Below are 13,863 nucleotides of genomic sequence, written 5' to 3' on the forward strand. Positions count from 1 at the left end.
ATTGGATAACTTATAAAGGGAAGAAATTCATTTCTACCTTTCTGGAGATTGCGAAGCCTATCGTGAAGATGCTGTTCTGGTGACAACCACATAATAACTGCAACATAATAACATGATGGAAGAGCAAAAAAATCATGTGACATACAGAGAGGAAGTGTGGGGCCAGGCATCCTTTTATCAAGAACTCTTGACAGTTGCAGTATTCCATTAATGAGGACAGTGCCCCCATGATCTAGTCACCTCTTAAAGGTCTCACGTCCCAGTGTTGCTACATTGGAGGGGACAATCAAACCATAGCAGGGACCACCTAGACTTCTGTTAGGTTGGTAGACAAAGTGGGTGAAGAACAGGAGAACTATAAAATAAGAAAAAAACTATTTCCCTTATTTTGGAATGAGTCTGTTTTTAGCTTGTTGGATTGAGACTGACTCTTAGCTTCCAGTCTTTCTTCTCTGAGTTAAAGGAAAATTATAGGCTTTATTTAAGCCTTGGGTTTAATCTGGTTCAGTAAGTATTGCATGAACATTTACCATAGATCTGAGGATGGGGAGAAGATGTGTGAGAAATATAGTATAACATGATCCCTGTGTTCAAGGAAGTCAAGATGACATGTATTATTCTGCTTAATTGATTATTACATAATGCAAAATATAACAAGGGAAATTTTAAGAAGAATGAGCATACAGGAGTTAGTTAAAAGCAGATGAATAGGTAAATTTACAAGTTAAGAAAAAAATGAGCATTCACATATGTATTGTTGCCAGCAGCACAGTCCCACAGACTGAGTTTTGGCTCACAGTCTAGTCCAAGGTAGAGGGGCCATATCTGAGGATGGCCTTCTCGTTGGGAGAGTCCTAAGTTAGTGCAGGGCATCATGTGTGTGTCCTTCTGGCCTCCTTCCCTCTTCTCAATAAAGCCCCTAATATTCCATTATGGTGACTCCACCCTGAGGACCTTATTTAGCTCTAATCACCTCCCAAAGGCCCTGCCTCCAAACACTATAGTGGAATTTTCCCTCCCTTTACATCTCACTATGGGGATTAAATTTCCACACATGAACCCTCGAATGGCACACTCAAACCAAGTACATCGATCCTTGACTTCAAGAAATTGACCGTCTTGAAAATGAAATTACAGGTCAGGAAATCTCCAACATCCTTTATGAGGAGGTGATATATGAGTTAGAATTTCATTGCTAGAGGGTGAGGGGCTACAGGTCTCATTTGGGGGACTGAACATGGTTCAGGAGTTGTACAGGTCCCCTGAGGCTGTGTCATGGAGAAACTTGAATTGACCTTGGGAAATCATGGATAGTTTCTAATCAGATGAGTTGCATGATAGCATAGCCTACAAAAATGACCACAAATGTCACTTAAATGTAAAATCCCATGAGTGCAGAACAAGAAGCAGTAACTGCAGTACATGCAGAAGCTCCTTGACTTCCTACGTGGTTACACACATTTCAGTAAGCCCATCAGAAGCTGAAAACATGCAAGTTGAAGATGCGGCTACCAAACATCAGAGCTTAGCAACACAGCCCACCGTAAGGTGCTGGTGGCTGACCCTTGTGGTGGTGTGCACTGCAAATTGGAGACTGCCACTCGCTCCCACTGCGCAGCACAGCTAGAGTATCCTTCAGCATATCACCAGCCCCAGACAAGATCATATTCAAAATCTGAATCAGGCAAAAAGTCTGAAGTATGGTTGTTTTAAGGAATTTCATCACTTTTGCACCACTGAAAAGTTGAAAATCAGTAAGTCAAACTCTCATAAGTCAGGGACTGTTTGGATGTGTACACATTGTATATGCTTATACCATCTCTCTTGTGCTCACTGCACACACAGCCAGTTTTTCTCCCTCAGTGACTAAGCCAGCAAAGAGATGATGTGTGAGATGTGCTGGAGGGATGTAGTCTTGTTTGTTCCCAATGTGCTGTGTGCCTGTACCTCCCAAGCCCAGTTAGAAGTGTTCTCTCCAGGTAAGAGCGCAGTTGCACTGGCCTCTTGGTACTTGGTTTCATAGAGGACTCTGGTCTCTCAACCTGGCTAGCCAGTCTACACTCATGAACTCTTTGGAGGTTTTGCTGATTTATCCATGAAAACAAACAGCATGTGATTGCCCGTAGCGAGGTCTTCATTAGCCTTGGAGTTAAAAAAGATTTGCTAACAAAAAAATATGACAATGGGGCTGAAGAGGTAAAGCACCTGCATAGCAAGCATGAGGCCCCAAATTTAAACCCCAGTGCAGAAAAAAATAGATAATAGTGGTTACACCAAAGTGCAGTCATGTGGGGTATGTTTTTTCTTCTCCCTTCAATACTCTTCAGTGTCTTTTCTTCAATGAATATGTATGTATTAATTCAGAAATAAGAAAAAAAGTGTTTTAAAAAATAGCTAGAGTAGCTGGGTGTAGTGGGTCATATCTGTAACCATCGCTACCTGGGAGGCAGAGACGGGAGGATTTGGGTTCAAAGACAGCCCAGGCAAAAAGACAGCAAGACCCTGTCTCAAATACAAGTCAGACATGGTGGGTGGCACAGGTCCATAATTCCAGCTGTTCAGGAGGCTGAGGTAGAAGTATCATGGTTCAGGACAAACCATGGACAAAAATGCAAGACTCTGTATGAAAAACAGTAAAAGGTGGAAGGGTTGAAACTATGGCTGAAGTGGTAGAGCGCTTGCCTAGCAAGTGCAAGGCCCTGAGTTCAAGCCCCAATACGGCTCTCCCACCCTCCAAAAAAAGTGAGAAATAGGAAGTTCTATATAATGAGATGTGGGACTTCATGCACAATTTGACAAGGGGGCCTCTTGCAAGAAACCCAGATTCAGAGGCACAATCTTCTGCTTCGGAATTTGGAAGGGGCATGAGGAAGGGGGAGAGGATGGAGGAGGTGAGGGCCCCGGGTAGAGGTAGACATCTCTTTGACTCTGACTTTTTAATGGCCACTTGAATAGCTGGACCCGTGCAGCTTCCTGGAACTAGAATTCTTCCTCAAAAATCATCTTTCTACTTGAGAACCTCTCCAAAGAGAAAATGCTGAAAACCAGAAGAACCAGCAAATGAAGACTGAGTAGAGCCTAAGTTCCTGTTTCTTAAGACAGAGACATATACTTCCTGGAGCACAGGGTCCGCTCCTCCTCAGTGTGGTCCTTTGCCAGGATCTGTTGAGTCCAAGGCCACACATCAGCTGTTGGGAACCTGAGAGTGAGGGGCCCCCCAAACACCAAGAATACACCTGGTGCACCCTCAGCTGGAGGGTTCCTTGCTTCTCTGTTTCCTTCTAAGCCACATTTGTTTGTTATTGTTCGTAAGTTTTTCTGGGTAACTATAAGCAACAGATCTTGTTAGTTCCTCTTGACATTGCCCACTACTCCCCACCCTTATTTCTCACCTCCCAGCATCCTGTTTGTCTCCCTGACTCTGTTCCCCCCGCCCCATCCCCACCCCCACTCAGCTGCCAGTCCTTTGAGCCAGGTTTTTCTTCCCACAATTAATTTTACCTTTTTATTTTTATTACACTAAAGAAGGCACATATGTATTCAGCTTTTAATTCATTGAGTTATGCTTTCTTCTGTTGTAAATACATTTAAAATACGATTGGGTAATATTTCAGTGTCTTTCCCTCTCTTGAAGATAATGTATGTAAAGAACTTGAAGTTTCATTTTCAGGGGTGAGGAGGTTAAAAGGAAAATATATGGAAATACGGAAATATGAGCTATATGATTTGGGTATGAAATTTCCCCCCCAAAAGTCTCATTTGCTGAAGGCTTGGTCCCCGGCTGGTGGGTCCAATCAATGACAGGTGACTGAATCATGAGGGTTCTGACCTAATCAATGGATTAATCCACTGATGGCTTCATAATTTGACATTTTTTGGGAGGTGATGAAACTTGCATTGGTGGGGCCTAGTTGGAGGAGGTAGGCCATTGGGGGTGAGCCCTTGGCTCTCTTTTATCCAGGACACCTCTCTTCCCTCCGCTTTCTCAGTACCCTGCTGCCAGGATGTGAGCCTCTCTACTCTGCTATGCCATCCCCATCATGAGGCCCACAGCATCGGGACCTCTGGAACTGTAAGCCAAAAGAAAATTTTTCTCCTTTTAAATTGTTTTTCTCAGGTGTTTTGTTACAGTGACAAGAACCTGACTAACATATGAGGAAATTTGAACTATGTACAAGACGGTTTTTGGTAGTCTTTGCCTATTTAAAGTTACCTGGTTATAACAGGAATGAAAAGTCTGCAATGTAGATAGTTGTTTATGTTCCTATCATAAAGTCTGTTTTAGCTAGTCAATAATTTTATATGAACTATGGTAGTCACTGTTCTGTCACTATAATGAAATACCTGAGACAAGCATCTTGTAAAGAGAAAAGGTTTGTTGTTGCTCATGGTTTTGGAGGGCTCGGCCCATGATCAGTTGGCCCCTTCACTTTGGGCCTGCGGAGAGGCAGTATGTTATGGAACTGCTCACCTCATGTCTAGGAAGCATAAAAGAGCAAGGAAGGAGCTGAGGGCTCCACAGTGCATCTCAAGGGCACACCCCCAATAACCTAAAGACTCCTGCTTGCCCTCGCCCCTTAAAGTTTCCATTACATCCCAAGAGTGGACCCTGGAAACCAAGCCTTTAATGCATGGACCTTTGGGGAAATTCAAAATCCAAACTATTAGCATGAGCTATCTGGATAGTCCTGCCAATTTTTCTCATTGTTGTAGCAAATGGATCTCTAAGAATGAAACATTATAGGAACCAGCACTTAATTAATTTTCTAGGTTTATAAGAAATACTACACCATTTTAGAATACCACAATAACAGAAGCAATCAGTGCTCCAACACAGCTGAATGTGTAACTTTATCCAGTAGTTGCAGTATCATCCCAGCAGAGTAAATTACTGTTCTGAGAAAAGGGGAAAACTCATTTTTCAAAAAGGAAGAAAATACTTTCAGAACTCATGGAGTACAACTTTTGCTATATGGTAGTTTATTTAATCACTTCCCTTTTCTGTGCTGAAGGTAAGAGAAACAGATTCAAAAGAAGCAGAAATTAGGGCTTAGGGCTTAGGCTCAAGAAGTAGAGTCCTGTTGTCTGGCATGGGGAAGGCCCTAGGTTCAGTCAGCAATTGGGGGAGGGGGCAAGGGGAGGTAAGAGGGACCAGAAATTGATGATCATGGAGTCCTAAACTCATATTAGTATTTCAGGTTTCTCTTACTGTTTTTGTGGATATATGAAAAAAAATGAAGATTTTTCATATTTATTTTCTTATGGGACAAATTTTCCAGACACAATTCACTTTCTTTCACTTGGTGCAGAGAAGATGAAGATGAAGATCCTGACGAAGATCCCAGGAGTCAAGAAGGGACAGGACAAGTCTTGTCTAGGATTTGTCACCACATCCCAGGGGAGGAACTCTTGGCAGAATCTCAGTTCACACTCCTTACCTTACAAACCTCTCAAGGCACTTGCTGTTGTGTTACATTTGAAAGCATCGTTCCAAATCCAGTGCTTGGGACTTTTCAGTTTTGAGTGGTGGTGGTGCTCTCAAATGAGTGATGTGACATGGATAACAACAAAATAAGCCACATTTCTTAATGCATTTCTTTTCTTCTATTCTTGGAGAAGTATGCTTAGATCCTTAAAAAAAAATCCTAGTTAATTTAATCCTGGCCATTTGGTACAGATGACCTGACAAAGACACAGTGATTGCTATGCCTGATGCCCTCCCCGCAACACTGCTGATCATGTTATTTCAATTTCAGATAGCAATCTTTCTATTCCACAGCCTTTAGAGACTAGGGAAGGAAGGCAAAGTTTATTTAGCTCATTTTAAAGAAAACCTTTCCTGGATCATTGTTTTTTTTTTTTTTAAATGTATGTAATGCAAATTTTCTTTTCTTTTTAAATCTAAAACAATTCTCCAAAATTTTAAAAAATGTTTTTATACTTTAAATTATGACTATCACCTCCCTTCCCTGCTGTGAGGTTAATATTTCTAGCTAGCTGGAAGCATAGAAATTGTTTATAAGTTAAGTAGGGCAAGGGCTTTGCCTTTTTTTTTTTTTTTTATAGTTTTTGTTACAGCTCTTTATATTTTAACAGACAGCTCTGTTATTCTAATAACTAATTTCATTGGCCATATAAAGGATTTTTTAAATTTAAAATTATTTGTTCATCAAAAGGATGTATATACTATTCTAATATAGTATTTATTTGTACTTTTATATTTTATACATTATTACATATCACTTGCTTTGGTACCTTTAAGTTATACTCCTGAAAATATAAACCATACTCAATAGTATTATTTGGACCCTTATAATAGTTAAATATTATATTCAGGCTGGTAGACTGGCTCAAGTGGCAGAGCACCTGTCTAGCAAGCATGAGGCCCTGAGTTCAAACCCCAGTACCACAAAAGGAAAAAAAGTATATATACACATATAATAATATATGTGTATATATTATTAAAAATATAAACATCCCATGCAAAATATTCATTGCATCAATAAAAATGAAGAGAAAGTCTGGGAATTAAATGAGGAAGGCTTACTGAAATAGCTACACTGCGATCGTGCTTATGAGTGAGGTTAGGAACCCCTCCCCTGGCCCCAATTATCTGTATTTATCATTATTGCCTGGATGTGACTTTTCAAGGTCATTTGAAGATGAGTGCAAATGTTCAGAAAGCAACTTGAGGAACATCACACTCATTTTTCTTAAAGGCTTTACGTTAGATTAAGAGGAAAGAATTTTCCTTGCGCTGACTAGTGTTTCACATCATCAAGTGCATCAGAAAAATCACAAACGGTGGAGGAGGAGAATTCAAGTATGATATATTTGATAAATTGTAAGAACATTTGTAAATGCTACAATGTAGCCCCACCCAGCACAACAATAAAGAAAAAAGAAAAGAAAAATCACAAACCGTACAAAACACAAAACAAGAAAAGCCCACATCAATTAATTCTTTACAGTATTTCTCCTGCCTGTGATTGCATAAACCCACTCTTGCTGTTTGCCGAAGCCCACAGAAGCAGAGATGGAATGTCTTTCTGCATCTTGCCGTGGGTTTCGTTATCTGAGTGCCCACTTAATCACAAAACAAGAAAAGTACAGAAGCCTTGCAAAGCAAGCTCCCAGTGTTGATCAAAAATAGGACATAAGCCAGACGCCAGTGGCTCACACCTGTAATCCTAGCTACAGAGGCAGATGAGGAGGCAGATGAGGAGGATCACGGTTCAAAGCCAGCCTGGGCAAATAGTTTGTGAGATCTCATCTGGAAAAAACCCACCAGAAAAAAGGGCTAGTGGAGTGGTTCAAGGTGAGTTTAAACCCCAGTACCACATAAAAAAAGAAAAAACAGGCATGGTGTGGGTTTACTACACTGATGGACGCCACACCATCATTGCTGACCATATTACTGTTATTCTGTACCAAGTTGTACAATTCCGCATGGTTGTTATAGTCGGGATTTGCCAGTGCCTTCTCTGGCCCTCTGTACAGTTCTGGGGTTGAGAGTAAATGCTGACTGTACTCTTTTCCAAAGTTTTAACTGAAACTCTATTTGTAATGTTGCTGAACTCCTACTCAGGAGTAGAATGAAACATTTTTATTTATTTGTTTATTTATTGGTGGTACTGGGGCTTGAACTCAGGGCCTTCACCTTGAGCCACTCCACCAGCTCCCCACCCCCTTTTTTGTGATGGATTTTTTTCAAGATAGGGTCTCATGAAATATTTGCCCGAGGTTGGCTTGGAACCTTGATCCTCCTGATCTCTGCCTCCCGAGTAGCTAGGATTACAGGTGTGAGCCACCAGGGCCTGGCAAACATTTTGAAAAGTTCCTGTCCTCAAATAGCTTTTAATCTAGAATGGAAGCATGACACACAAAGATAACTAAGTGGTACATTTCCAAAAAATAGCCCAAGGAAGGCTTCCTGGGAGAAGGAGGATTTGAGTGGAGACTAGACAGGTAGTATATCTAGAAGTGTCGAAGAGCCACTGTGGTTTTAGCAAATGGATTCTGTTGGGGTCTGTGGAAAACAGGTTGAGTTAGCAAGAGAGCTATACAGCACAGTACATTTAGACCGAGGACTTTGGATGTTGAACAATTAAGGATCTAATCTACCAAGGGTGGATCTACCAAGACTAGGTTGGATTTCATGATATTTAGTCTTTTCAATGAAGGCAATTCAAATGTGACTTAATATTTAAAGTTTTATAAGGCTTATATAATTACATTTATAGATCAGATAACTTTTTCGGGATGATTTGTATTTGAGAAATAGAATTGTTTTATTTGGTCTTCAGGCATGTGCTAACTATTGGTGGCAAGCTCAGGACTGAATCTTTACACAGTATTTCAACAGTTATTTGTTAGGCATTTACCATATGTCACATTCTGTTCTCAGCTTTATGCCAGACCATGGGGACACAATGGCTAACAAAAAAGACATAACTCCTTCCCACACAGAGCCTACAGTCTAGTGGGAGAACAGACACTATTTGGTAACAAATAGTTACCAAAAAATATTTTAAAATCCTGGCAAGTATTATAAAGGAAAAAATACAGGGTGCCATAGAGGAAAATAGACTAATGAATTTAGATTGATGATCAGAGAATGTCTCTTTAAGGAAGTGACCTTTGGTATGTGGTTTCAAGTATGAGTTAACTGGGGAAAAGTTTATTTGCACTTAAAATAGCTATAGGTACCATCCTACAGAACCGATCACTACCGTTCCCAAGAATCTATCTCCATTAGATTATCAGCCATCACATCTATCCTTTTTCATTACATTCTTCCTGCAGTCCATCATCCATCCATCCTTTCATCCATCTGTCCATCCATCATTGATCACCCTCCTAGTAAACCTTCCCTGAGCGCCTGCTATGAGCCTGACACTGTCGTACTCCAAATCCTTTACTTCTCCATCTCTTCCCTCCTTTTTTGTTTTGACCACTTTCGTATCTACTTCATTATATGGTTATTGAATCTCCTATTTTTGTCCTGTCTCCAGTGTTATCCTCTTCCCACTAATGTTCACCTCTCCCCAGTTTTCTCCTTCCTTCCCCTTCCCTTTGGTGTAACTACAGTTTCTCATTCTGTTTTCAGCAAATGGAGTCTTCACGTTTTTAGGAAATATTTTTCAAAGCAGGTGCAAGAAAATAGATGAGTTTTGTTGTTGTTGTTAACTGATTGGAGGCTGAAGCTGTGGTTCATAGTGGTAGAGCTCCTGCTTTGCAGGTGTGAAGCCCTGAATTCAAACCCCAGCACTGCCAAAACAAAACCAAACAAAACCAAAACCAAAACCTTAATAAACAAATGTCACTCATAAAACACAATTGTTTTGAGAATCTCCCTCTCCCTCTCTGTTTCTTTCTATCTCCTCCTTCTCCCTCTTCCTCCCTCTCTCCTACATTTTGGATCAGTTCTTTCTTTTAACTGTAAATTCCTGGAGGTACACAATTCTTTTTGTTTAACTAATACAATGTTTGGAGTTAAACTTTTCACATACTTTTCAAAGAGGCATGTCTTGTTAGGCCTGCTAATATAGTTGCAGTATCTGATATAAATGAACAGACAAATTCACAGATGCCCTGCCCACAACTAATCTGCTTTCATTTTCTCCTATAAAGTCATCTCTGTCCCTTATGTCATAACTTGGACATGAGCAATTCAGATCAGCAATAATGTATGATACCAACTATTAAGATAAACATGTAAAGAAGGGTTCTTCCCTTACCTCTTTATTTCTGCACAAGTAAGTCTAATCCACCAAATCTCCTTTGGAAAGGCTGAAGTCTCCTGGTACACTACAGAGAAAATTCCACCTATCAAAAGATAAGTGGAGGGATGTCCCCTTACAGTTACGATGGAGTAACAAGAACCAGGCCTTAACAGCCTACTATAAATGATCAGAAAATGGGAAAAAATATGAAACAATTCATTCAGACATTGGACAACAGTCTATACAGTGATTTGTAAGAGAGAAACATATAAATTGAGCTCAATAATTGTCTTGGCTTTCTGCCTGGAAGCAATTTCTAAGCTATGGACCCAGGAAGGAGCAACCTATATATATCCTATAGCCTTGCAGAGTTGATGACCGGGACCAGAGTCTAGGGAGGCCGAGGCAGCTAGAGGTAGTTGAGCTGAGTTCTGATAAGGAAGGAGCTATGCAAGAAAAAAAGCTCAAACCATCTTTGAGTCTTTGCTGAGTCCTAGGACAGAACAGCACTCTACAAGTCTGGCCAAAAGACTGGTGAGCTGTAAGCTGAGTAAATCTCAGAGCCCATATGAAGTGGGACAATGTTTGGGGTCTGACTAGCCAAAGGAGAGTCCTTGCTTGCCCTTGGAATATTCAAGGGAGACCCCAATCATGTTAGTAACTATAGCAGAACTATCCTTGGCCTAAAAGACACTCTCAACTAGGGGTGAAACTTTTTCTTAAATTTGCAGAGAACAAATATTTGAAGCTTGCGGGTCATATGGTCTGTGCCATACTAATAAACTCTGCCATAGATGCTATAAAAGTGAGTGTTTTGGCTGAGTTCCAATAAAACTTTTTTAACAAAAATAGATGGCACTCTGTGAGCTATCATTTGCTTATCAGCACTGTCCAATAGAAATAAAATGCATACCACATATGTAGTAATAAAGTAAAAAGAAACAGGTGAAATTAATTTCAGTAATATAGCTTCCTTAATGTAATATGCCCAAAATGTTACCAATTCAACATGTAATCATAAGAATTGTTAATGAGCTAGTTTGCATTCTTTTTCTCATAATAGGTTTTTAAACTCTGTTGTGTATTTGTAGCTATGTCACATGTTAGCTCAGACTAGTCACATTTCAACAGTCACATGTAGCTAGTGATTACTGCATTAGATAGCTAGGCTCTAGCCTTATAAACAGGTCTTGAAGATTAGTAGTTAACTTTACCACTGGGTAAAACACAACCCAGTGTCTGTCTATCTGTCTCTGACACACACACACACACACACACACACACAAACACAGCATGTTTATGTGCTCTTTAGTGGAGGACAACACAATGCAGGCACTGTAACAATAACAATGTGAGCCTCACACAAAATTACTAGACATGTTAAAAGGCAAGGAAAAAATATGTATAACAATAAGAAGAATCAGGTAAGAGAAACCAGCCCAGAAGTGACAATATATTGGAACTAGCAGTCAAGGATGTAAAGCAGAGTTTATTAACTTGTGTAAGCATTTAAAATTGTAAAAATAATAAAAAATATGTGACTTTTAAGAGAGGAAACACAATATCTGAAATGAAAATTCCATGGGATGGGACTAACAGCAAATTATGCACTGCAAGGAAAGATCTGTGACCTATAAATACAGCAATTTAACCTATGCAAGATGAGCCACAGAGAGAGAAGGCTGAAAAAAATAAATAAACAGCTCTGGGGATGAGTTTTTTAGTGGTAGAGCACTTGCCTGGCATGTACAAGGTCCTGGATTTGATTCCTAGCACCACAAATAAGTATGTGAACAGAAGCTCATTGATCAGTAGGATAATACCAAGTGGTCTGTCCTACATAGGGAAAGGGAGAAAAGACAGGAAAATATTTGAAGAATGAATAGCTGAAACATTTCAAAATGTGATGAAAACTATATTTCATTTATCCAAGAAATTTAATGGCTCAGAAGCTGAAAAAAAACTCATTAAGAAGCCATGGAAGAAAGAAAGAAGGAAAAAAGGAAGGTAGGAAGGAAGAAAGGAAGGAAGATGAGGAAGTGGAGCTGGTTTTCTCGCCTCTTTGTTGGAGCGAGCTTTATCCCTCCCTTTTTATTACTGAACCTTACTGGAGCTAGCTGGAGGCTACTGGAGATTCAGAAAAGACACAGGACAGACAGAAAGTGGGGTCAGGTGTGTTGGGCACTCACGTGGAGACACCCAACACTCATTGCTTCTCTGTCTTTATTCTTTAAGGCCTTACTTCTTTGCAGTTCTTTAAAACCCTGCTTCTAAAGTCTCTTTAAAACCTTGCTTAAAACCTCTTTCCTTAGACTCCCTCTATCTCATGTTTTCTTTTAGCTGTTCCTTAGCATAATCTCTTCTTAAAGTCTTTTGCCCTCAGGCTTGCACTGTCCCATCTCTCTTTAGCTTTCTTAAAGCCTCAGTGCTACAAACTTGCAAACAACAGCCAGGCCTAAAAACTGCATATGCATAACTCTTAAAGTCTTGGTCCTCTATCTTGCACTGTCCCGTGTTCTCTTTGGCTTTTCTTTAGCTTAGCTTTTCTAAGGCCTATATATAAAGTTCTTCCATTAGCTTAGCTTTTCTAAAGCCTATGTTAAGTTCTCAGTGCAGACTTTCTATAAACCCCTCTTTAGCAATTCCCCTTTAGCAATTTTCCTCCAGCAACTCTTCTTTCCCTTCCAAAAGCTTCCCACATCAAAAAGCCAAAAGCAAAAGGCAAAAACCCAAAGTAAAAAGCCAAAGGCAAAAAGCCCCTCTTCCTCCTTCAGGGGTCTTTTATAAACAGTGGCAAACAGGGTGGAGCAGCAGTTCTTGGGGAGAGGTGTGACATTGTAACAGGAGAAACCTGTGTTCCTGCTTCTCTGAATGTAAATTTAGGAGATAAAGCTGTTCTGCTTTTTTCTGTTTTGTGGCCAGGGCTGTGCCTACCTTGGCTTTCAGGTAAAAGCAATTAAGCCACATCTCGTCTTGCTTATATCCAGTTCTCACAGGCTTTTCATAATCCACTCTCCATAAGGAAGGAAGGAAGAAAGGAAGGAAGATAAGGAAAGGAAGGAAAGAAGGAAGGAAGGAAAGAAGGAAGGAAAGATTTAGAAGCCAGATGTGGTGGCACACGCCTGTAAAGCCAGCACTCAGGAGGCAGAGGCAGAGGTATCACAAGTTCAAGACCAGCCTGAGCTACAAAGGAAAACCCTGTCTCAAAATTAAAAAAAATAATAAAATTAAGGCACATCATAATAAAATTGCTGAAGAGCAGTGTTGCAGAGAAAAAGACATTCTATGCAGGGGAGTACATACAGGAATGATCACAGGCCTCCCTTACAACATCTTCAGAATGCTGAAAAAGAGGAGTCGGCTGAGAATTCCATATCCTGTGAAAACATTCCGCAAAACAAAGGTGAGATTAAAAACTTTCTCAGATAAACAAAGATTGAGAGAATTTATTGCTGGGCAGATATATGCAACCAAAAATCTTTCAGGAAATTATCCAAGCAAGCGCAAAATGGTAGCAGACGGAGACATGAAACACTATAAACTTAAAAAAAAAAAAAAAAAAAAACCTTGGCGAACAGAAAATGTTTTCTTTTTTTCATTTTTAAATTTCTTGAAATGTTAATTGACTACATAAAGAAAATTAATAACAATGTTTTGTTGAGCTTTATCAAATATGTTGGAGTAATGTTTGAAAATATGTGGCACTTCGTAGCGGTAAGGGTTGGTGTCATACATGCATGAAATGGTGTAGTATTATTTGAACACATCTTATGAGTTAAAGTGCACACTATAAAGTATAGAGCAGTCGTCCAAAGATAAAATAAAGAGGTTTATCAATACAGATGCTCCTCAACTTGATGGGGTTACATCCCAAAATATCATTGAGTTGGAGGTCCTAAGCAACCCAGTACACTGTGGCATTGGGTTCTTCCCCTCATGATTCTGTGGCATCTTGAGCTGTGGCTTACAGCTGCTATCCAGCCTCAAGAGACAAGTGATGCACCCACAGTGCTGGCCGAGGAAAAGGCCAGAATGCAAATTCCCAGTACAGGTTCCATCAAATGTATATTGCTTTAGCACTACTGTAAAGTTAAAAAAATCTTAAGTTGAACCCTCATCAGTCAAGGACCATCTTTGT

The 13,863-nt window shown here is 40.0% G+C and overlaps 1 long non-coding RNA gene across 2 annotated transcripts in view; it reads left to right on the top strand.

Annotated features, from left to right (window-relative positions):
- LOC141410994 (uncharacterized) overlaps positions 1 to 13,863 on the top strand; it is an 86,910-nt gene that overhangs the window by 5,696 nt on the left and 67,351 nt on the right. Inside the window, exon 1 of one of the 2 annotated variants that reach the window (XR_012435834.1) lies at positions 9,221 to 13,128. The exons of the other annotated variant lie outside the window; for it this stretch is intronic. This is a non-coding gene — a long non-coding RNA (uncharacterized lncRNA). Of the gene's footprint in view, positions 1 to 9,220; positions 13,129 to 13,863 lie in introns of those variants that run through there. 2 annotated transcript variants of the gene reach the window in all.

Source organism: Castor canadensis, chromosome 9 (assembly GCF_047511655.1).
Source record: "Castor canadensis chromosome 9, mCasCan1.hap1v2, whole genome shotgun sequence".
In the NCBI taxonomy this organism is placed as follows: domain Eukaryota; kingdom Metazoa; phylum Chordata; class Mammalia; order Rodentia; family Castoridae; genus Castor; species Castor canadensis.